A 23,834-nucleotide genomic window follows, 5' to 3' on the forward strand; every position below is an offset into this window, starting at 1 on the left:
GCAAATGCTCACCAACAACATTTCTTGGAGATTTGTAGCACATTCACCATTAAGGGAGTGAGCCAAGAGGCTATACGTCTTTGCCATTTCCCATTCCCTTTGTTTGGAAAGGCTAAGCAATGGTTTTATTCTAACCATAACGCTATAGATACCTAGGACAAATGTTCCAACACTTTCCTAGTTAAGTTTTTCCCCATGGGGAAGACTAATGCTCTGCGCAATAAAATCTCTAATTTTCAACAACTAGCAGATGAATCGATTCTCGAGGCTTGGGAACAAATGCAAGAGTATGTCTCTGCATGCCCACACCATGGCATGGAAGACTGGCTTTTGATCCAAAACTTCTACCATGGATTAGTGCCATTAGATAGGAGCCATTTAGATGCTATTGCTGGTGGTGCATTCTTTTTCGCTAAGTGTTGCAGATGCAAAGACACTGATCAAGAAGATGGTCTCCAACCAAGGATGGAGCGACGATTGACTCCAACCCCATAAATGAGGTATGCATTCAATTAAAGAAATTGACATGCTTGCAGCTAAGATGGATCTACTCGCATAGCAAGTGGAACATTATGAGAAGGTGAGTGCCCAAGAGACACTCAAAGCCATGGATTCCCACATTACGTGTGAAGTCTATGGAGATGTTGGACATTCAAGCAATTCCTATCCCAAAACCCAAGAGGACATCAAATTCGTCAACATCGACAACAGGTTCCATCCACAACATCAAGGCTAGAATCAGTGCTCCAACAACCAGGGAGGTAACAATTATTACTCTTCTTCTTGTTTGAATGATCAAGGTAATAATAGTTATGCTTTCATGAAAGATCTTGTTTATGGTCAAAGTAGAATGACTGATAGTATTAATAAGAAACTACATGCTCATGACAAGATGTTGGAAAATATAAATGCTAAATTGGATGAATTTTTTTCTATCTTAAAGAATCAACTTAGTTTCAATAAGGTGATAGAAACCCAATTAGCTCAAATTGCTGCTGCTGTCCCATCCTATGAAAAACATAGAATTCCTGGCAAACCTAAGGGAACAATGGAGACAGCCAACCTTGTTACTGCAAAGTATGGCTATGCTTTAAATTCTTGGGGTTCCTATTTATTAGATTCCCCATTTACAGTTAAGAAAGGTGATCCTGGCACTCCTGCAATTACCTGCTCCATTGGAACTCATACCTTCCATAATGCTCTATGTGATCTAGGCTCTAGTGTTAATATAATGTCTAAGGCAACTTATGATAAATTGTTTACACTACCTTAGAGCCAACTTCCGTTTACTTACAATTAGCCGATCAATCCACCTGTTATCTCAAGGGAGTAGCCACTGATTTACTAGTTAAAGTTAGGAGTGCTTATGTTCCTATAGATTTTATGTTCTTAGACATGGGTACCACGGAGGATACACCTTTAATCCTTGGTCGTCCTTTCCTTAATATTGCAAATGCTTGCATATATGTGGCTTCTGGGCAAATCCAATTCTACTTTACTAGAAGAAAAGAAATATTTGCTTTTACCTCTGGACATCCCCTCTTTGATGAGAAATAGGAAAATAAGAAGCATCGAAAGAGAAACAAGATGAAGAAACCAAAGCCAATTGAAGAGCCAGAGAAACCTGTCAAGAAGAAGAAGAATAGAGAGAGATGGCATAAAAAGACAAATCCATCCTCAAACTCATCATCCCCTTATCCTAACAAGGCCTCCGAGGTGGAACAAGAGGAAACACCTCCACCCAAGGATGAATGACCTTGAGCCCAACAAAAAGGTAAGTTTTCTATTCCTTGCATTTATTTACCGCATTTGATTAGTTGCATTTCATTCCCAATAAAGTTGCTTCACATTACATGATAGGTTAGTTGCATTTAGCTACTCTATGTTAATAAATAAAGTTTTGTAGTAGCTAATTCTTGATATGATAGATTTGCATTTAAAGTAACACATAAAAATATTTAGTAATACTGAATAAAATTTAGTAGCATCCATGCTGAATAAGTTATCTAGTAGTTATAGGTTTAGCTAGTTATTTATGCATTCTAGTAGTATTAGTTAATCAATAAAGAAAAGAATCAAAAGAGCCACTAGAAGACATTCCAACCTATGCAAAAGGCAAGCTTGGGGGAGACATCTCTCCTCGCTCAGGTATGAAAATCTTAAACCCTCTCGTTACATTCATGTTTACTTTATACAATATTCATGACCATAGAATGTAGAGAGGAGTGCCTTTAAATTATTTCAAGAGAAACTCTGCTCTAATAACATGATGATAAATTATTTAGAGGTGATGAATAGTTGCTCTGTGATACTTTGCAAAAGCTTGTTATACAACCTTATACTTCTTAAGTTTTGAGAATGATAAACTTAGAGTTCATCTTAAGTTGAATGCTTTTGTGGGTTGCAAATTCTAGAACCAAGTATAGGCTTTTGTGAGATATGTTGTATGCCATCATTAGAGTAAATCTTTGAACCTATCTGAGGAATGGTAAAGACAACCTGGAGTTTTGTTTTGCAAAATGCTAAACACTCTTGCTAGAAGTTCCTCAATGGTGATAAATTCCTTCTAGAGCCAAATAAATATCCACTCATACATGATAAATCCACCATAAAAGCTTCTTGTTTGTTTTGAGCTTTTTCAAGCCTTGCTGATCTAAGTAGAGACACTTTTCTTGCTTTTTAATCCAGATCACGTACACCCACATATTTACTCTATTCCTACAATGGGGATACGCATCCATACATGTATTCCATTTATTATTTCGCTATGAGAATCAAAGTTACCTCTCTATGCTGTCTTACATCAAAAGAGAGGCATGGGCTATAGAAAAAAGAGAAGAAAATGAGAGAGAATAAAAGAGCAAAAAACTATAGTGTTCAAACAAAAGAGAGAGAGAGAGTGAGAAAAAGAAAAGTAGCCATGCCCTCTCAAAAAGAAGCTAGAGAAGGGAAACTTCTCAAAGGAGTACTACCTCCACCAAATATACCACACACATGCACCTCTTAATCAATTTGGATGACTTGTTGCGCCTTGTGATCCAAGTGTTTGACTTAGCAATAGATTCAATTCAAGTAAGCTATGCTTTTACCCCTACCTTGAGCTCTACATAAGCTTTAGAATAGAAATTAAGGCTAAAATTCATGGCCTTGGTGAGGATTTCAAACACCATTGAGTGACTTGAGTACCATCTGAGGAACTTAGGCAAGTTTTTCTTTTCAAATCATGTGAAAACCTCTAGGAAGTTTGAGCTAAACCAAAGTAGGCAAAAAGTATCTATCTAGCTACACATTCTTGCAACTGCTTGTATCAAGGTCAAGGTATAAGTCCCACATTGCTAAGACTAATGGTGAAATTTCTAAGTGCTAACATGTTAAACTCAAGAGATAGTATTTGTTTGTATGCAAGTCTTTGTAGGGCGTTACATAGTAGCAACACTTGATCCAACAACCTATTCCATGCTAAACCCACATCTTTGCTGAGGACAACAAAGGGGTAGCTTGGGGGAGCTTGTTGACGGTTACTAACACCTATTTTGACCATCAACATTCCACCCAAAAGCATGGTAAAGTGAGGTAAATCATCATCACATGTGAAGAATTATGTTTAAATTTTAGCTAGTTCCACTTGTGCATGTAGAATTATGTGTATGCAGGAAATATACCAAAATTTGGCCAAAAAGGTGACAAATATGGACATATGGAGCAAGTGGATATGGTAGAAGGCCTTGGGCCCACCGCCTGCCCCCCAAGTGGCCTTGCCATGTCACCGATCTGTGGGAGCTGCTCCTAAGACAATCACAAGCTTCTATTCAAGGCGGTTTGATCAACGGACAAGATTTGATGTCGGTGGATTCATGGGCCCATTGTCATAGACTTGGGAGCTCTCCACCGACTTACCAACCTCCATACCTATCGAATTTCGACATGTGCTGCTTCCACAACTAACTTGGAGGAGCAACCATGGTGCTATGATGTAGAAGTGGTGCATCCAAGGGTTGGCCAGTGCCCCCTTGCATCGCCTGGCGCCCAACGTGCTCCACCAACCTTGCCACTACCTACAAATACCCCTCCCCTCACTATACACTATAAATAGTGCGTGTGTGTTGACGGTCACTAGCATTAATCATAAACCATCAACATAACCTGCATATATACTTAATTCCATTACCAAACATAGGTTTTGGGGTTTAAACTAATAAATTCCATGAGTTTTGGTGAATCTGTGTTTTCAGCAGGGTTTAATCATTAAACTGTCAAGGAGGACCTATTCATCAAAGCAAATCACGTTTATCAGCAATGAAACTATCGTAGGAAGACTCTAGAACACTCCAGAAGGCAACCCACCAAAGTAGACCTCGAGGGGCTGACATGTGGGGCTGGCTAGCCCTACCTGTAGGGCGACCAACCCATGGGACCCACCCGTCAGTCTCCACTTTGAATGTTGGTTCTCCACCATCTTTGAGAGTCCATTTCCACCGTTGATCATGGTCGGTTCATCCAATGGAGATCGAGGGAGTTGACGCGGATCGATGACATTGAGATTCCTTGCCTCCTACTCCACCTTGATTCCTTGCCCCCTACTCCACCTCAGCCTATATATTGTAGCCACTACCCCCATCCCTAGAGCTATCTTGAAACCCTAATTCATATCCTCCTCATCAGGATTAGAGCTAGCTCTCAAGATGTAGAAGTAGAATAGCCCTAGTTGACAGTTAGGGAGAGTTGAGCCATGCTCGGGTTCTAGAGAAATCTTTGGAGGTCGGGTATATCTTTGTATCTTACTTTTGCAAGACTTTTGCTTTAATATAGTTATCTTCTCTATTCACTTTTATGCCTTCCATGTGTATGGTTAGTATAGTAATCATACCTTAGCATGGGATCTCCACTTGCATCGAGTGCTCTAATTATTATATGTGATTAGAGTAGTAATGTAGCACTCGGTTTTAAGAACAAAACCAGATACACACCATATGTGAGCCAATAAGTCAAATCTCACATATAGCTACAAATAAGGGTAATATCAAAAGACAATGCTCAATATATAGCGTACTTAGTATAAAGGATACAACCTTAGATAGCAAACAATGGAAAGACAACTCCAATCTTTAGGTAAAGACTCCAATTCCACAGGGACAACTGACTGGTTAATCACAAGCCTAATTCCTCTAGACTAACAATCTAGTACCCATCTAGGATTTTTCCAAATAATTGAAAAGTAAAGCAAGCGTAAGTACATATCGTACTCAACAAACATAACATGGGGTTCATGAGGCTCAAAAGGCTGACACTAGTTTAACCGCAAGTAGCTTTTAATGAGTCATGATTTTAGCAATTGAGTAGCAACAAGCTTATTCACAAGCCCACATAAACACATGATCAGGTAAACAAGAATAATGAATAGCATAAACAGTAATCATTAGTGAGCATCTTTATCATCAGTATCATCAGTGTTCATCATCTATTCTATAAGGGTTCCAAGGCTGCTCATGATCGTGAGCATGACTGATATACCAGTTTTATACTCTGAAGAGGTTGTACACTTTCACTGTGAGTCATGATTTACCCTTTTGCCTAAGGTCGTGAGCCTCTTAACTCACTACCAAGGAAGGTCGACAGGGTTCACTATGAAGCCTTTTAAATGGTTCATCTAACAAGTTAGGGCCATTAGATTCACTCGGCAAATAGACATAGAGCCCTCCTTCCTGATGGCACAATGACGTGCAGCCTATACTCAAGGGGACAGAGGCTGCACTATACCCGATTCATCAAGCTATTCTTACGCCAATAAAGGTAACCACTAACAAGCTAAAAAAGGTCCTCATACTGAGCTAAAGCTAGAGCCATATAGCCCTCACAGTTGTACTATAAGTCCTGGATGATCACTTACAAATAAGTCCAAAGAGAGAGAAATCTATAGCACCATAAAACAACCCAATGCTCTAGCCCCCTTTTTCCAGGTTGCTTAAAAGCATCTTTTAGTGTTTATTGCATATACCATTAGTCAAGTTACAAGATCATGGCTTTAGTTGAGCACTAGCAACATACTACCCAATGCAATAACCCAAAGGTATGAAGGTATAGGGTAACAAAATACTAGAAAATCCTTAGTGGCAGTCAAGGTAGACACATGCAGCATGAATTAAATGATTAAAGGTATATAGGGCAACAAGGAAGATCCCATGCTATACTTGCCTTAAACTTAGATCCTTCTTTGAGTCCAAAACTTCAAAGATCTGCTTCTTGATTCACCACGTATATCTCACCAACTAGACAAGATAGTAAAGCACCACACAATTATCCATGCAATCATACACGAAGCAAACAATAGATCTAGATTAGAAAAGTACACCAAACATAAAATAAAGATGAAAAGTTTGTAAAGCGAATCTACGTCTCGCTACGAACACATAGACGCAAAAATCACTCTAATCGGAGCTACGGTTGAAAAGATACAACTACCAAAGGATCTACTCATAAAACTATTAACTTCATGTGTTTTAATTATATAAAAATATATATAAGATATTTTAGAGATAATATAAATTAAGTCAAGTTTAAGTTTGAATTATAATACTAAAGTAAAACAAATCATATTTTATTTATAAAACCCAATTGCATAGTTATTATTCAATTTTGAGTTTAAACCATGAAATTCTAGAAATAGTGACATGGTAACTACTGTTACTAACGCATAGATCTCGTCACTATGAATCTAATGCAACTTGAATGAGCTAAAACAGAGTTAAAACATAGAAGATATGATTTAAACAAGATTTCCATTAATAAAATAATAGATTAAAACTAACCTTGAATTTTAAAAGTTGAAAACATACTTAACAGTAGTATGAACATGTATATTATGAAATTACAAACCCAACGCAAGTTGAACGGGCCAAATCAGAGTTAAAACGGAGAAGTTATGGCCAAAACAAAATCAGTGGCAAATCTGTAAATAAGTGAAAATGTATTTTGGATCTAAACCAAAACAAAGTACGCTTCCAAAAGAAGAAAATAGAATCAAGAAAGATGTTTTGGACTGCGGGTTTTGTCTCAAATATTTATATGGGCTCTTTTGCAAATCTAGCAATGAAGGGGTATCCTTCATCTTGGGCCGTCCGATTAGATACTGGCGGCCATGATTAGATTGGCGGGGGAGAGAGAGAAAGAGCTGGCTGCCGGAATAGGAAGGGTGGCAGGGTGGGGCGCCATTGGTGGCGACAAGCACCTCACCGGTGAACATGGAAATGGCCCTAGAGGCCTCCGTTCACCATGAGCAAAACATAGGGAGCAAGCGAAGGAGATGGCGAACCTGATGAGGGCATCGGGGTGGCCTGACGTGGCATGGCGGCCGATGGGCTATGCAACGGAGGAGCTCGGCAAATCCGGTGATGACGCGAGAGTGACAGAGAGCGAGAGAGAATGAGTGCGTGGCTTAGGTAGCTTCCTTACCTTCACGTGAAGTAGGGCAGGTGGCTAGGCAAGTCGACAAAGCAACTCGACGGCGAATCGAATGGCGACAATGGCTACCTAGGATTTGTGGTGATCTCAGGCAGCGGCTAGGGCATGGAGGTAGGTCCAAAGTGTCTAGATGGAGGCGGTGGCTCGAGGCATCTAGTATTTAAGAGGCTGGCATGGCTTGGGGTGCATGGCATCAGTGGAGGATGGGGGCAGCATGGACACAAACGACGGCGTTGGTAGAGTCTGAGCGGGTCATGAGGTAAGAGGAAGACCTGACCCATGGGCCCGGGCTATCGGTGAGCGTGGAAGGGGAAGAAGGGAGGCGGTGTCCGTGCTGGGCCAGTGGTAGGAGTGGGCCTGTGGGGCATGCTGCTAGGCTGCATGGAGGAGCGGGAGGAGGAAGCAGGCCTATGCGGGAGTAGAGTTGGGCCTGTGCGCGCAGCTGGGCCAAAGGGAAAAGAAGAAGGGAGCTGGGTTGAAAAATTAAGAAACAAGAGGGGAGAAGAGAAGATGGGCCACGGCTGCTGGACTGCACGGGAGAGAGGGGAGAGAAATGGTTGGGCCAAGCGAGAAAAGGAGAATGGAGTTTTTGTAACACCCTAAAATTTGCCACTTTTGAAAATAGAGTTAAAATGATTTATTTGTGAAATTTTGTGCACACGAAAACATAGGAAAATAAAAATTTTCATTAAATTAAAATTTATCATAAGGTTTAGAAACATGGTTGTGCATACATGCCAATGCATTTGTTTCTTTAAATTGTGTGGATTTGATTCAAATTGAAAACATTCAAAATGTTTTGGAAACAAATAGAAATGGCATTGAAGTAAAAGAAAAGAAGGAAAAAGAGAATTAGAAAAAAAATAATTTAAAAAGGTGTAGAATTTATTTTTTGGAGAACTTACCAAAATTTCTTAATTTTATTTGAATTAAAAAGTGTATTTCAAATCCTATTTGAATTTGATTTGGTTTGCATTTGGATTTGAATTTGGAAACAAAATGGAAAAGATTTGTAAAAAGGAAAATTCTCACTTTCTTTATTTAGGCCCAAAGGCCTGTTTCTCTTGCTCCCACGTAGCCCAGCGGCCGGCCTACCCTCTCCTCTCCCTTTTCCATCCCGCGTGGGCCGCCTGTTCTCTTGCGCAGCACAGTGTCGAGCCGCAGCCCGCTCCCGCCTCCAGCTCCCTTTGGCCCAGCGCATTGGCCCAGGCCGAAGCCAGTTCATGGCCCACGTCAATGAGCCAGCCCAAGAATAGCAGCCGTGCGTCCCCTCCCTCTCACTTACACTGTCAGGTGGGCCCCATCCATCAGACTTTTCTCTTACCTTCCGTTGCCACGCTGGACTCCACCACCGTTGCCATGGAGGCCGTGTCCACGCCGCTCCTGACTCCTCAGCCGTGCGCGCCACCTGACTCCCTAGCCGTGCGCGCCACATCGCTCCGCCCCATATAAGCCTCCACGCCCATGCCGTCCCCCATCGAGCCTGGAGAAAGCCGCAGCCACCGCCTATGCCCTAGCGTGCTCGTGTCAACAAGCCACCCACCTCCCCAAGCATAGCGCCGCCTCCATGCTTCCTCTGCCACCGAAATCCCCCTAGGTGAGCTCGCCTCAACCTCCTCTTCCACCCTATGATGTTCTGATTGAAAATCGTGCACTGTATCCGAGTTTCCTTGCTCCAGCCATGGCGCCGCCATGGATAGCTCGCCACCGTGCCATGTCGGGCCACCCCGATGCCCTCCTCGGGTTTGCCATCTCCTCCTCTTGCTCCTTGTCCTCTCCCCGTGTCTCATGGGGCCTGGATTTGCCTAAACTGAGCTTGCCGTGAAGCTTCTCGTCGCCAGCAATGGCTAGCCACCGTGCCAGGCACTGTAGCCGCCGACCGGCTCTCCTTTGTCCCTCCCTCCGCTAATCCCCGCTGTCCATTCTTAAATCAAGAGTCCAGATCAACCGATACCCCTTCACCGGTCAACATTGCAAAAGAGCCCCTCGAGTTTTCTATTTTCAAACCCGTGGTCCAAAGCGCAATAATAGATTATGTTTTGTTCTTTCGAAAGCGTAGTTTCTTCGGTTTAGATCCAAAATACGTTTTCACTTATTTACAGATTTGCCACTGATTTTGTTGTAGCCATAACTTCTCCGTTTTAACTCTGATTTGATCCGTTCAACTTGCGTTAGGTTCGTATTTGCATTGTCTACATGTTCGTACTTCTGTTAAATATGTTTTCAACTTTTAAAATTCAATGTTAGACTTAATCTAATGTTTTAATAAAGGGAATCTTATTTATTTCATATCTTCTGCGTTTTAACTCCGTTTTAGCCCGTTCAAGTTGTGCTAGATTCATAACGACGAGATCTACGTGTTAGTAACAGTGGTTACCATGTCGCTATTTCTGGAATTTCATGGTTTAAATCATATCTTGAATAATAACTTTGCAACTGGGTTTTATAAATAAAATATGATTTGTTTCATTTTAGTATTATAATTCAAACTTAAATTTGACTTAATTTATATTACCTATAAAATATTCTATATATGTTTTATACAATTAAAACACATGAAGCTAATGGTTTTATGAGTAGATCTCTCAGTAGTTGTATCTTTTCAACCGTAGCTTCGATTAGTGTGTTTTTCGGGCCTATGTTCGTAGCAGGACGTAGATTTGTTTTACAAACTTTTCATCTTGATTTTATGTTTGGTGTACTGTTCTAATTTAGATCTATTGTTTGCTTCATGTATGATTGCCTGGATGCTTATGTGGTGCGTTATAATTTCATCCAGTCGGTGAGATATATGTGGTGATCAAGAAGAAGAAGAACGTTGAAGATTAAAGCTTACCGAAGGATCGGTATTTAAGGCAAGTATAGCATGGGACCATCCTTGTTACCTATAGACCTTTAATCATTTATTTCATATTGCATGTGTCTACCTTGACTGCCATTAAGGATTTCCTAGTCTTTGGTACTTGTGCCTTGATACCTTTGGGTTATTGCATTGGGTAGCTTTGCTAGTGCTAAAAAATAACCATGATCTAGTAACTTGACTAATGAAATATGCAATAAACACTAAAAGATGCTTTTAAGCAACATGAAACAAGGGGGCTAGAGCATTGGGCTATTTTTATGGTGCTCTAGATTCCTCTCCCTAAGGACTTATCTATAAGTGATCATCCAAGACTAACAGTACAGCTTTGAGGGCTACATGGCTCTAGCTTTAGCTTAGTATGAGGACCTTTTTCTAGCTTGTTAGTGGTTACCTTTATTGGCGTAAGAATGGCTTGACAAATCGGGTATAGTGTGGCCTCTGTCCCCATGTGTATAGGCTGTGTGTCAATGTGCCATCAAGAAGGGGGCTCTACATTTGTTTGCCAAGTAAATCTAATGGCCCTAACTTGTTAGACGAACCTTTGAAAGGCTTCATAGTGAACCCTGCCAACCTTCCTTGGAAGTGGGTCAAGAGATTAGTTACCTCAGGCAAAAGGGTAAACCATGACTCACAGTGAAAGTGTACAACCTCTGCAGAGTATAAAACTGGTATATTAGTCGTGCTCATGGTCATGAGCGGCCTTGGAACATTTACGAAATAGATGATCACCAATGGTTAATGATGATGAACACTAATGATATGGATGATGAGGGTGCTCACTAATGGTTAATTGTTTATGCTATTCATTATTTATGTTTACTTGATCATGTGTTTATGGGCTTGTGATAAACTTGTTGCTACTCAATTGCTAAAAGATGACTCATTAAAAGCTAATTGAAGTAAAACCAGTGTTAGCCTTTTGAGCCTCATGAACCCCATGTTATATTTGTTGAGTACGACATGTACTTATGCTTGCTTAACTTTTTAAATCATTGGATGAAAATCCAGGATGGGTACCAGATTGCTAGAGTTTGGAGGAAATGTAACACCCCAAATTTTGCACTTTTAGAAATAGAGTAAAAATGATTTATGTTAATTGTTTTGTGCTCATAAAAACATAGGTAAAAGAAATTTTTCTTTAAATTAAAATCCAACGTAAGGGTAACAACATGTTTGCGCATACATGCCGTTGCATTGATACTTTTGTGATGAGTGGTTTGGAAAATAAATTCAAATCTCGATCTTTAAAATATTGCTTTCAAGTAGTGGTTTAAAAAGAATTTGAAAATTTGCAAAAACAAAAGTTAGATAAGATGTCTTGTTTTTAAAATCTAAAGGCTTGGAAAAGGTTTTAAGACACGTTAGGACGATGCCTCTCTTTTCGGAAATCTTTCCGGCCTTTTTCGGGATTAAATTCATATTTCTTGGAGTTTTATCTTTTTCCTTGATCAATGCAAAAGTCTTTTTCGGGAGCTAAACCACTTTGGTTGTGTTCCTTATTCTTCCATCTATCACCAGGAATTTTTCTAGTATTTTTCGGAGCTCAGAGATATTTTTCGGAGCCTAAATAGTAATTTCCGATTTTCTGTAATTATTTTAATTCCGAAAATCAATATTTACTAAAATATCTCGGATTTCCAAAATATCCAAACCCTACGTGTATATATATGCCGGCGTAGCCCTCGATGCGAGGATTCCAGAAGTACAGCCCGTTTTTCGAGCCGCCACTCGTAGCCCCGCAGATCGGACGCCGAAGTTCCCCATAGCTAGGTTTCCGGCGAACCTTCGGCGAGCTTTTCCGGCCACCTCGGACGTCTCCAGCGAAAACCGTCACCACCACGAGGTAGATCTCGTCGTCCTCTACACCGGCACGTCCTTCGTTTGCCGAATCCACCATCGTTTGATCATTTCCCTAACCCATCTTCCTCTTTTCCGGTGAGAAACACCATGGCCGGCACCTTCTTCCTCTCTCCGGCCGAGGAAGTTTCCCCTGCAGTACCGTCCACCACCGCAGTCTGGAGCCTAGCGCCCGACCCCGAGCGGCCCCCCAACGGCCTCGCTTTTTCTCGTGCCCTGCGCATCTCGCAGTGGAGGCCGGCACAGGAAAGTCTGCGGTGCTGCTCAGGCCCCGCCCTGCGCGAGCCTGGCTTGGCTCCTGTGCCGCGGGCGCGCCACGCCACCGTCAGCAGCGACTGACCAGTCGCCCCTCCTTGCTGGCTGAGCCCCCTCTCTCCCCATGCGAGCCGGCAGCAGCAGCAAACTTCCATGGCTGACATGCCACGTCCGTGAGGATGAAGATGGCCAAGGTAGATGACGAGGTATTTACAGGTTTGCCACTAGTCGTTAAATAATCGTAGTTTATTCATTTTAACTCCGTTTTAGTTCATTCCAGTTGCGTTAGTTTCGTGTCATCGAGATCTACGCAGTAGTGCTATTAGTTTTCGTATCACATGTTTAAGAATTTATTTTATTAAAATATTAATTGTGTCTATAACTAATTAATCGCTAATTAATTAAAGTCGATTTAGGTTTTTGATTTCGATTTGATTGCGCGAGTTTCATCGTAATGTGTGGTACGTGTTAGCAGCGATGTTTAGCATGTCTCACGTCTTGAAAATTTATAAGTTAAATATTAATATGATTAACCTACAACCAATTAGTTTTCTAACTTAAAAGCAATATATATATATATATATATATATATATATATATATATATATATATATATATATATATATATATGTTACACTTCAGTATTTAATAAATGATATTCATATGATTAATTATTAATATAAATGTATTCCTAAGTTATAGTTTGATTAGTTTAAACACACCTTGCATATATTAAACTTGTTAGATGCTCTCACATGCATTTTACCTTTGCAAAGTTAAAGTTTATTTTGATTAAATAATACATGCACATCCTCTCCTTAATACATTATTAATTATTCCATTGATAAATCCTAAACTGATGTAATGCTTACATCATTTTGGTTTTCCTTTTAAAAATAATAAATGCAAGGAACCAGTTTCTAAATAAAAGCAAAATAGATGGTACACTATGGTATTGGATATATAAAGTGTTGAATATGATTAACCGCTACATGAATATAGTTTCTTTATTTATAGTTTGAATAGTTAAACCACGTTGCTTATATTAATTCAAAAATAGGTGGTCTCACATGTTATTTTATTTTGTAAAGTTAAAGCTTAGGTTGCTTAATTTGTACGACAACATTAATACGGAGAATATAATAAGATTATCTTAGTTTTCTAATTTAAAGTACAAATTGACTCAGTATGTTTTAGATATTTCTCTAGATATACATATACATAATTTTATATAATTAAAATAAATGGAGCTAAGAGTTCTTTTCAATAGTAAATCTCCGATAGTCGTTTTCTTTCGCACCGTAGCTCCGATTAGTGTGTCTTTCGCGTGTGTGTGATCGTAGCAATGCGTAGATTAGATTTCGAATCTTTTTATTGATTGGTGTATTGTTCTAAATTTTCTATGTTTGCTATGCATGTTTGTTCGGATGCTTGTGTGGTGTTCTTTGATAATGTCCAGTCGGTGAGATATACGTGGTGATCAAGAAGAAGAAGAAGAAAACGGTGAAGATTAAAGCTTACCGAAGGATCGGTGTTTAAGGCAAGTATAGCTTGGGTTTTCTTTCTGTGACCATGATCTTGGGCTTGTTTAATGAAATGTGATATAAACATAAATGATGAATGTTATCCTTTGGCAAAAGCTGGGATTTACAGTACAACTGTGAGGGCTATATGGCTCTGGCTCTAGTTGCTTAAGAAACCCTTTTCTAGCTGGTTAGAGGTCTGCGAGTTGGGTATAGGACAGCCTCTGTCCTGTTGAGCCTAGCTTTGGAAGCGGCCTGTTACTTTATTTTTGGAAGGGGGGTTCCTATATCTGATGACCCTGCGGCCCTGGCCGGTTAGACGAGCTCTTGGGTGGCTTTATATGGTTCTCAGTGTTTTGGGATTGATCCACCCACTCATTTGGGAAACATGACTCACAGTGAAAGTGTACACCTCTGCGCAGAGTTTAATAAACTGGTATACTAGCCGTGCCCACGGATACGGGCGGCCCGGAAAACTGAGGGAATTGTTGTATGTTCATTTAAATTGCTTATGTGCAATTCATTATTCAATTACACTTGATCATGTGGCTATGGAATGCACTACCTTGTTGTTATATTTGCTGAGTTCGACATGGACTCACCCTTGCAATTTCCCCCACACCTCAGGCTGGATATCAGTTTGCTAGAGTCTGAAGGAGTTAGGCTTGTGGTCAACCAGTCAGTTGGATCCTGTGGAGTGAAGTCTGCACCCGGAGATCAGAGTTGTCTATCCGTTGATTGCTTTCTAAGGTTATCTCTTTTACTAAGTTTGCTATGTATTTAAGCGTTGTTATTTGATATCACCCCTCAATTGTAGCTATATGTGAGATTTGATTCTAAAAACTCACATATGGTGTGCATTCGGCTTTGTCCTTGAAACCGGGTGTTACAGGAAATGAGGCTTGTGATCAACCAATCAGTTGTCCCCATGGATTTGGAGTCTTCGCCTAAAGATCAGAGTTGTATTTCCGCTGTCTATACTCTGAGGTTATATTCTTTATACTAATGCATTATGTATTTAACCATTGTCTATTGATATTACCCTTATTTGTAGCTATATGTGAGATTTGACTTCCTAGGCTCACATATGGTGTGTATCTGGTTTTTGTCCTTAAAATCGGGTGCTCCAAAGTGGTATCAGAACAATGCTGACTGTAGGACGCAAGCCTCGTTAGAAATTTGCCGTCTTAAGGTTTCAAAATTGCTATAAAATCCTTGTTCTATAAATCTTGGTATTTTCAACTCTACTATATATCTATTCTTGATATTCGTCTCTACCTTGGTGCTTATTTTCAAGACTTTGTTCTCATCTTCACTTCTTGGTTTGATATGCTTTTAGAACTATTCCTCACCACCTTCTTGCGTAATCTGAGGATAAGTCTTAGAATTGTTACCCCTAGCATGATGAGGATGATAGTATCGCAAGTTGAGTCAATGATTGAATTGTGCATTTTTATTGTTTGTTGAATTGTTATTATGCTTATGATTGTTTTTCATCTTTGTAATGATTGCAATGATCCTGTTGGGTGTTCCCACAATTTCATTTAGTTTATAGGCCTAAGATATAAGGATTACTGAAATAATTAGTCGGGTCTTGGTTTTCTTCTGTTTTCCCTATCCTATCTTTTCGGAGCAGCCTGTACTCTTCAGCTTATATCTCTAATCTTAGATGACCAAAAATTATGAGAAAATTCTAGACAATAGCAGACTTCCATATGTTTCTCTAAGCGCAAGAATCGGCTTGATATCTATTTTGCTTGAGATACGAAAATCACAAGGCGATTCATCTGTGATGTTTGGAACCTAGAATAGTTTCTCTTGTGCACTGTTTTTGACTACATGAACTATAAAATTTGGGAAAGTGTTCTATAAGGAAGTGGTGGAGAATTTTATAAGCTTTCCAATGGTATAAGCTACAACTTCATCGGATTAACAGAACGAGAGTTACAACTATTTTATTGTGCTGCTGTTTTTCATCTCGCGAGGAATTTCAGGTTTCTTGTTCTTGCCCATACACAAGAGTATCGTTGGGATATCAGAACATCTTGATACTAGTTAGCTCATCAAAAAGAATGTGCAAGCTATGCTTGGTGTCCCCTAGTTTATCTTTTCTTAAGGGGGTAGCCAAGTTGAAGAATTTGCAAGATGAAGAATCATACGTTCTAGTTTGCGCAACGGAAGCGTGGTGGTACCCAAAGATGTGAAAGGAGTTCAGAGTCTCAATGAGGTTTGATTAAAGGTTCAAGGAAGGTTTATCCAAGATCATCAATTATTGGTAGAGCTACTAGAAGAGGTTTTAAGTTAGTTAAGATCAAAAGACCTCAAGCAAATGTTTGAAGGAGTCCAAGAAGAGGTTGAAATAAAGCCTATGTATTACCTTTGCCAGATCTAGACAAAAATTTTATATCTACAATGATGCACCTTGTCATGAGGTTGGATGTGTCCTTATACAGAAGAAAAGTAGTACCATGTTCATCAAGTCAACTAAGGAAGCGTGAGTTAAACTACCCAACATGCATCTGGAGTTATCCATTGTGGAGCATCAAAGTAATATCTTCTTGGAAGTAAAAGTGACATATAGGAGGATCATAAGAGTCTATAGGACATCTTCACTAAGTTGGTCTTGAGCTTGTGATATCCTCGTTGGAATGAGATGGATTATGAATTAGAAAAGTGCTAACACCTGGAGAAGTAAAAGTCACGACCAATGCCATTAGCAATGGAGAGTCATGCTAAGAAGGTTTGGGTGACACCAAGGATCAAGAATGGTATTCCAAGTTTGAGCAACTTGACCAGAATCATTAAATGTTTTGAAGATTGGTAGTAGAATCCCCTTCTGACCAAGAGAATTATTAGGCTTTGTTGAAAGGTGGATATCTTAAGGCAGAGAATTGGTATTATAGGAAAGATGGCCTAGTGATTGGTGTTACCTGAGTATCATTTGGAGTATCTATCAGAACCTTGGAATCAATTTAGCAAGATACTTGGAGTAAGGTTAACAGGTATGCAAAGTAAAGTGGGGTCCTTATCAAGAAGATGGAACTACACGAGGAAATAAAGAAGGATCCAATGACGGAGTATCTCTATGTCCTAGTTGACATCTTCTGAATCTCGAGGATGAGATTAATCTTAGGGGGGTAGAATTATAACACCCTAAAATTTGCCACTTTTGAAAATGAGTTAAAATGATTTATTTGTGAAATTTTGTGCACATGAAAACATAGGAAAATAAAAATTTTCATTAAATTAAAATTTATCATAAGGTTTAGAAACATGGTTATGCATACATGTCGGTGCATTTGTTTCTTTGAATTGTGTGGATTTGATTCAAATTGAAAACATTCAAAATGTTTTGGAAAAAATAGAAATGGCATTGAAGTAAAAGAAAATAAGGAAAAAGAGAATTAGAAAAAAATAAAATAATTTAAAAAGGTGTAGAATTCATTTTTTGGAAAACTTACCAAAACTTCTTAATTTTATTTGAATTAAAAAGTGTATTTCAAATCCTATTTGAATTTGATTTGGTTTGCATTTGGATTTGAATTTGGAAATAAAATGGAAAAGATTTGGAAAAAGGAAAATTCTCTCTTTCTTTATTTAGGCCCGAAGGCCGGTTTCTTTTGCCCCTGCGTAGCCCAGCGGCCGGCCTACCTTGGCCTGCCCTCTCCTCTCCCATTTCTATCCCGCATGGGCCACCTATTCTCTTGCGCTGCCCAGTGTCGAGCCGTTGCCCGCTCCTGCCTCTAGCTCCCTTTGGCCCAGCGCACTAGCCCAGGCCGAAGCCAGTTCATGGCCCCATCAATGAGCTAGCCCAAGAACAGCAGCCGCACGTCCCCTCCTTCTCACTTACGCCATTAGGTGGGCCCCATCCGTTAGACTTTTCTCTTACCTTCCATTGCCACGTCGAACTCCACCGCCATCGCCATGGAGGCTGTGTCCGCGCTGCTCCTGACTCCTCCCCTGCAGTGCGTGCCACGTCGCTCTGCCCCATATAAGCCTCCGTGCCCGTGTTGTCCCCCACTGAGCCTAGAGAAAGCCGTAGTTGCCGCCTATGCCCTAGCATGCTCATGTCGATGAGCCACCCGCCTCCCCAAGCGCAGCACCGCCTCCATGCTTCCTCTGCCGCCGAAATCCCCCTAGGTGAGCTCACCTCAACCTCCTCTTCCACCCCCATGCTATTCCGGTTGAAAATCATGCACTGTAGTGTCATTTCCTTGCTTCATCGCCGAGTTTCCTTGCTCCTACCATGGCACCATCATGGATAGCTCACCGCCATGCCACGTCGGGCCACCCCGATGCCCTCCTTGGGTTCGCCATCTCCTCCTCTTTCACCCCATCCTCTCCCAGTGTCTCATGGGGCTCAGATTTGCCCAAACCATGCTCGCTACGAAGCTTCTCATCGCCGGCAATGGCTGGCTGCCATGCCAGGCACTATAGCCGCCGACCGGCTCTCCTTTGTCCTTCCCTCCTCTAATCCCTGCCGTCCGTTCTTAAATCAAGAGTTCAGATCAACCGATACCCCTTCGCCGGTCAATATTGCAAAATAGCCCCTCAGGTTTTCTATTTTCAAACCCATAGTCCAAAGCACAATAACAGATTATGTTTTCTTCTTTCGAAAGCATAGTTTCTTCGGTTTAGATCCAAAATATGTTTTCACTTATTTACAGATTTGCCACTGATTTTGTTTTAGCCATAAACTTGTTGTTACTCAATTGCTAAAAGGTGACTCATTAAAAGCTAATCATAGTTAAACCAGTGTCAGCCTTTTGAGCCTCATGAACCCCATGTTATATTTGTTGAGTACGACATGCACTTACGCTTGCTTTACTTTTTAAATCTTTGGATGAAAATCTCAGATGGGTACTAGATTGCTAGAGTTTAGAGGAAATGAGGCTTGTGATCGACCAGTTAGTTGTCCCCATGGATTTGGAGTCTTCGCCTGAAGATCAAAGTTGTCTTTCCGCTGTCTATACTCTAAGGTTATATTCTTTATACTAATATATTATGTATTTAAGCATTGTCTATTGATATTACCCTTATTTGTAGATATATGTGAGATTTGACTTCCTAGGCTCACATATGGTGTGTATCTGGTTTTTGTCCTTAAAACCGGGTGCTACAGTTTTCTTTTTCCAAATATCTTTCAATTTTCCTTTCTTAATTCAAACCAAATTTTAAAACATAAACCAAATCGAATTCCGATGTAGTTTTGAGTATACTTTTCAACTCAAATAAAAGTGAGCAATTTTGATAAGTTCTCAAAAATTCTTTTTTACAACTTTTTAAATTATTTTATTTTCTAATTCTCTTTTCTTTCTTTTCTTTTACTTCAAAGACATGTTCAAATTTATTTTTCAAAAGCATTTTGAATGTGTTCAATTTGAATCAAATCCATATAGTTCAAAGAAATAAATGCACCGTCATGTATGCACAAACATGTTGCTAAACCTTATGATGAATTTTAATTTAATAAAAAAATTTATTTTCCTATATTTCATGAGCACAAAAATATAGAATTAAATCATTTTAACCTATTTTCAAAAGAGGCAAATTTTAGGGTGTTACAATTCTATCCCCCTTAAGATGAATCTCATCCCTGAGATTCAGAAGACGTTGACTAGGAGATAGGAATACTCTGTCTTTGAATTCTTCTTTACTTCCTCGTGCAGTTCCATCATCTTGATAAGGATTGCACTTTACTTTGCATACCTGTTAATCTTACTCCAAGTAACTTACCAAACTGATTCCATGATTTTGACAAATACCTTAAATAATACTTAGGTAACTCCAATCACTAGGCCACCTTTCCTTTAATACCAATTCTCTTTCCTAAAATATTTATCTTCCAACAGAGCCTGATGAATCTCTTGGTCAGAAGGAAATTGTACTACCAATCTTCAAAACATTAATGGTTCCAGTCAGGTTGCACAAACTTGTAATATAATTCTTAATCCTTGGTGTCACCCGAACCTTCTTAGCACAACTTTCCATGGCTAAGGCATCGGCTGTGACTTTTACTTCTCCAGGGAATAACACTTTTCCAAGTCATAAACAATCTCATTCCAACGAGGATATCACAAGCTCAAGACCAACTTAGTGAAGATGTCCTATAGATTCTTGTGACCCTCCTAGATGTCACTTTTACTTCAAAAAGACAGTACTTCCATGCTTCAGAAGGGATAACTCTAGATAATATGTTAGGTAGTTTAACTCACGCTTCCTTAGTTGACTTAATAAGCAAGGTACTATTTTTCTTTCTCACACATCTTTGGGTACCACCACGCTTCCGCTGCGCAAACTAGAACGTAGGACACTTCATCTTGCAAATTCTTCAACTTGGCTACCCCCGTTATGAAAAGATTGACTAGGGGACACCAAAGTATAGCTTGCATCTCCTTCTAGATGAGCTAACTAATATCAAGACATTCTGTCATCCCATTGATACTCTTGTATATGGGCAAGAACAAGAAATCTGAAATTCCTCGTGAGTAGAAAACAGCAGTGCAGAAAAATAGCTACAACTCTCATTTTGTTAATCCAATGATATTGTAGCTTATACCGTTGGAAAGATTATAAAATTCTCCACAACTTCCTTATAGAATACTTTTCCAAATTCTGCAGTTTAGGTGGTCGAAAACAGTGCACTACAGAAACTATTCTAGGTTCAAAACAGCACAAATGCATCGCCTTGTGCTTTTTGTATTTCCATAACCAAAATTGATATCAGGCTGATTCTTGCCCTTAGAGAAAGATATTGAAGTCTACTATTGTCTAGAATTTTCTCATGATTTTTGGTCATTTATGATTAGAGATGTAAGATGAAGAGTGCAGGCTACTCCGAAAAGATAGGATAGAGGAAACAGAAGAATACCATAACTCAACTATTTATTTCATTAATCCTTATACCTTAGGCCTATAGACTAAATTAAATTGCGCGAACACCCAACAAGATCATTCCAATCATTACAAAGATTCAAAACAATCATAAGCATAATGATAATTCAACAAAGCAATAAAGGTGCACAACTCAATCATTGACTCAACTTGCGATACTATCGTCTTTATTGTACAAGGGGTAACAATCCTAAGACTCGTCTTCAGATTATGCAAGAAGGTGGTGAGGAATAGTTCTAAAAGCATATCAAACCAAGGAGTGAAGATGAGAACCAAGACTTTAAAATAAGCAAGGAGGAGATAAATATCAAGGATAGATATATAGTAGAGAAGAAAATATCAAGATTTATAGAACAAGGATTTTATAGCAATTTCAAAACCTTAAGATGGCCAATTTCTAACTAGGCTTCCATCCTACAGTCAGCATTGCTCTGATACCACTTTGTAGCACCCGGTTTTAAGAACAAAACTAGATAGACACCATATGTGAGCCTAGGAAGTCAAATCTCACATATAGCTACAAATAAGGATAATATCGAAAGACAATGCTCAATATATAGCGTACTTAGTATAAAGGATATAACCTTAGATAGAAAACAACAGAAAGACAACTCCGATCTTCAGGTGAAGACTCCAATTCCACAGGGACAACTGACTGGTTGATCACAAGCATAATTCGTCTAGACTAGCAATTTGGTACCCATCCGGGATTTTTCCAAATTATTGAAAAGTAAAGCAAATGTAAGTACATATCGTACTCAACAAATATAACATGGGGTTTATGAGGCTCAAAAGGATGACCCCGGTTTAACAGCGATTAGCTTTTAATGAGTCATGATTTTAGCAATTGAGTAGCAACAAGTTTATTCACAAGCCCACATAAACACATGATCAGGTAAACATGAATAATGAATAGCATAAATAGTAATAATTAGTGAGCATCTTTATCATCAATATCATCAGTGTTCATCATCTATTCCATAAGGGTTCCAAGGCCGCTCGTGACCATGAGCACGACTGATATACTAGTTTTACACTCTGTAGAGGTTGTACATTTTCACGGTGAGTCGTGATTTACCCTTTCGCCCGAGGTCACGAGCCTCTTAACCCACTACCAAGGAAGGTTGGTAGGGTTCACTATGAAGCCTTCAAAGGTTTGTCTAATAAGTTAGGGGCATTAGATTCACTCGACAAACAGATATAGAGCCCCCTTCCCAATGGCACAATGACGTGCAGCCTATACTCAAGGGGATAGAGGCTACACTATACCTGATTCATCAAGCCATTCTTACACCAATAAAGGTAACCAGTAACAAGCTAGAAAAGGTCCTCATACTGAGCTAAAGCCAGAGTCATATAACCCTCATAGTTGTACTATAAGTCCTGGATGATCACTTACAGATAAGTCCTTAGGGAGAGGAATCTAGAGCACCATAAAACAACCCAATGCTCTACCCCCTTGTTCCATGTTGCTTAAAAGCATCTTTTAGTGTTTATTGCATATACCATTAGTCAAGTTACAAGATCATGGCTTTAGTTGAGCACTAGCATCATACTACCCAATGCAATAACCCAAAGGTATCAAGGTACAGGGTAACAAAGTACTAGAAAATCCTTAGTGGCAGTCAAGGTAGACACATGCAGCATGAATTAAATGATTAAAGGTATATAGGACAATAAGGAAGATCCCTTGCTATACTTTCCTTAAACTTAGATCCTTCTTTGAGTCCAAAACTTCAAAGATCTGCTTCTTGATTCACCACGTATATCTCACCGACTGGATAAGATAATCGAGCACCACACATGCATCCATATAGTCATACATGAAGCAAACAATAGATCTAGACTAGAATAGTACACCAAACATAAAATAAAGACGAAAAGTTTGTAAAGCGAATCTACGTCTCTCTATGAACACACAAACGCGAAAATCACTCTAATTGGAGCTACGGTTGAAAAGATATAACTACAGAAAGATCTACTCTATGTGTTTTAATTATATAATAACATATATAAGATATTTTATAGATAATATAAATTAAGTCAAGTTTAAGATTGAACTATAATACTAAAGTAAAACAAATCATATTTTATTTATAAAACCCAATTGCATAATTATTATTCAATTTTGAGTTTAAACCATGAAATTCCAGAAATAGTGACATGGTAACCACTGTTACTAACACACAGATCTCTTTGCTATGAATCTAACGCAACTTGAATGAGCTAAAACGGAGTTAAACCATAGAAGATATGATTTAAACAAGATTTCCTTTAATAAAATAATAGATTAAATCTAACCTCGAATTTTAAAAGTTGAAAACATACTTAACAGTAGTGTGAATATGTAGATTATGAAATTATGAACCTAACGCAAGTTGAACGGGTCAAATCGGAGTTAAAACGGAGAACTTATGGCCAAAACAAAATAAGTGGCAAATCTATAAATAAGTGAAAACATATTTTGGATCTAAACCGAAACAAAGTACGCTTCCAAAAGAAGAAAACAGAATCAAGAAAGATGTTTTGGACTATGGGTTTAGTCTCAAATATTTATAATAGCTCTTTTGCAAATCTAGCAGCGAAGGGGTATCCTTCATCTTGGGCCGTCCAATTAGATATTGGCGGCCATGATTGGATCGGTGGGGGGAGAGAGAGAGTTGTCCACTAGATCAGGAAGGGCGGCACGGTGGGGCACCATTGGCAGCAACGAGCACCTCGCTGGCAAACATGGAAATGGCCCTAGAGGCCTTGGTTCACCATGAGCAAAACACAGGGAGCAAGCGGAGGAGATGGCGAACCCGATGAGGGCATCAAGGTGGCCCGACGTGGCATGGCGGAGACAGGCTACATGGCGGAGAGGCTCGGCAAATCCGATGACGATGCGAGAGTGACAAAGAATGAGTGTGTAGCTTAGGCGGCTTCCTTACCTTCATGTGAAGTAGGGTAGGCGGCTGGGCAAGTCGACGAAGCAACTCAATGGC

The 23,834-nt window shown here is 39.6% G+C and overlaps 1 non-coding gene across 1 annotated transcript; it reads right to left on the reverse strand.

Moving 5' to 3' along the window:
- Nucleotides 1–208: 208 nt before the first annotated feature.
- On the reverse strand, nucleotides 209–317 carry LOC136478724 (small nucleolar RNA R71). The gene has a single exon (XR_010764438.1). It is a non-coding gene; the product is annotated as a small nucleolar RNA R71 (small nucleolar RNA).
- Between the last annotated feature and the right edge of the window lie 23,517 nt (nucleotides 318–23,834).

The sequence above is a fragment of the Miscanthus floridulus genome, chromosome 8, assembly GCF_019320115.1.
Source record: "Miscanthus floridulus cultivar M001 chromosome 8, ASM1932011v1, whole genome shotgun sequence".
Taxonomy (NCBI): domain Eukaryota; kingdom Viridiplantae; phylum Streptophyta; class Magnoliopsida; order Poales; family Poaceae; genus Miscanthus; species Miscanthus floridulus.